We start from the raw sequence: 1,666 nt of genomic DNA, 5'->3' as shown, positions 1-1,666 counted from the left end.
AAGGCCAAATACTGTATGAATCCACTTACATGAAGTATCCAGAGTGGTCAAATTCATAGAGATAGTGGTGGTTGCCAAGGCTTGGGGCAAGGGGAATGGAAAGTTGTTTAATAGGTATAGAGTTTTACAAGATGAAAATTTTCTTCAAGAGAGTGGTTGTACAATGTGAAGATACTTAAGACTACTGAACTGTACACTTAAAATGCTTAAAATAGTCAATTTTGGCTCTCTGCTCCTCCTGCTCCTCAGACAGCCTCTCCTCCTGCGCTGTGCCAGCAGCCACAACTGAGACAACGATGGTGAAAGTCGGAGTGAACGGATTTGGCTGCATTGGGCGCCTGGTCACCAGGGCTGCTTTTAACTCTGGCAAAGTGGATATTGTCACCATCAATGACCCCTTCATTGACCTCAACTACATGGTCTACATGTTCCAGTATGATTCTACTCATGGCAAGTTCAAAGGCACAGTCAAGGCTGAGAACGGGAAGCTTGTCATCAATGGAAAGTCCATCTCCATCTTCCAGGAGCGAGATCTTGCCAACATCAAATGGGGTGATGCTGGTGCTGAGTACATTGTGGAGTCCACCGGTGTCTTCACTACCATGGAGAAGGCTGGGGCTCACTTGAAGGGCGGAGCCAAGAGGGTCATCATCTCTGCCCCTTCTGCGGATGCCCCCATGTTTGTGATGGGTGTGAACCGTGACAAGTATGACAACTCCCTCAAGATTGTCAGCAATGCCTCCTGCACCACCAACTGCTTGGCCCCCCTGGCCAAGGTCATCCATGACAACTTCGGCATCGTGGAGGGACTCATGACTACAGTCCATGCCATCACCGCCACCCAGAAGACTGTGGATGGCCCCTCTGGGAAGCTGTGGCGTGATGGCTGAGTGGCTGCCCAGAACATCATCCCTGCTTCTACTGGCACTGCCAAGGCTATGGGCAAGGTCATCCCTGAGCTGAATGGGAAGCTCACTGGCATGGCCTTCCATGTCCCCACCCCCAATGTGTCGGTTGTGGATCTGACCTGCCGCCTGGAGAAAGCTGCCAAATACGATGATATCAAGAAGGTAGTGAAGCAGGCATCAGAGGGCCCCCTCAAGGGCATCCTGGGCTATACTGAGGACCAGGTTGTCTCCTGCGACTTTAACAGTGATACCCACTCCTCCACCTTTGATGCTGGGGCTGGCATTGCCCTCAATGACCACTTTGTCAAGCTTGTTTCCTGGTATGACAATGAATTTGGCTACAGCAACAGGGTGGTGGACCTTATGGTCCACATGGCCTCCAAGGAGTAAGAGCCCCCTGGACCACCAGCCCCAGCAAGAGGAAGAGAGGCCCTCTGCTGCTGGGGAGTCCTTGCCCCACATCAGTCCCCCGACACACTGAGAATCTCCAGGCCACTGTTTCCATCCCAGACCCCCTAAAGAAGGGGAGGGGCATAGGGAGCCCTTCTTTGTCGTGCACCATCAATAAATTTCACTGTACCCAGCCAAAAAAATAAAATAATAAAATAAATAAAATGGTCAATTTTATGTTATGTGTACTCTACCATGATTAAAAAACAACAACAACAAAAACAACCAAACAAAAATAAGGCAAGGCAAGCCAGTTGTAAAACAATGCATGAGTCAACAGAGCTTTGATAGCTGGTTGCTTGGCTTTC

General features: G+C 49.7%; 1 pseudogene across 1 annotated transcript; it reads left to right on the top strand.

Annotated features, from left to right (window-relative positions):
- Positions 1-296: 296 nt before the first annotated feature.
- On the top strand, positions 297-1,383 carry LOC308243548 (glyceraldehyde-3-phosphate dehydrogenase-like; annotated as a pseudogene). Its single transcript has one exon. The product of its transcript is annotated as a glyceraldehyde-3-phosphate dehydrogenase-like (transcript).
- Positions 1,384-1,666: the final 283 nt, after the last annotated feature.

This window comes from Plecotus auritus (genome assembly GCF_963455305.1).
Source record: "Plecotus auritus genome assembly, chromosome: 3".
In the NCBI taxonomy this organism is placed as follows: domain Eukaryota; kingdom Metazoa; phylum Chordata; class Mammalia; order Chiroptera; family Vespertilionidae; genus Plecotus; species Plecotus auritus.
This window is presented reverse-complemented; position numbering and strand designations above follow the sequence as displayed.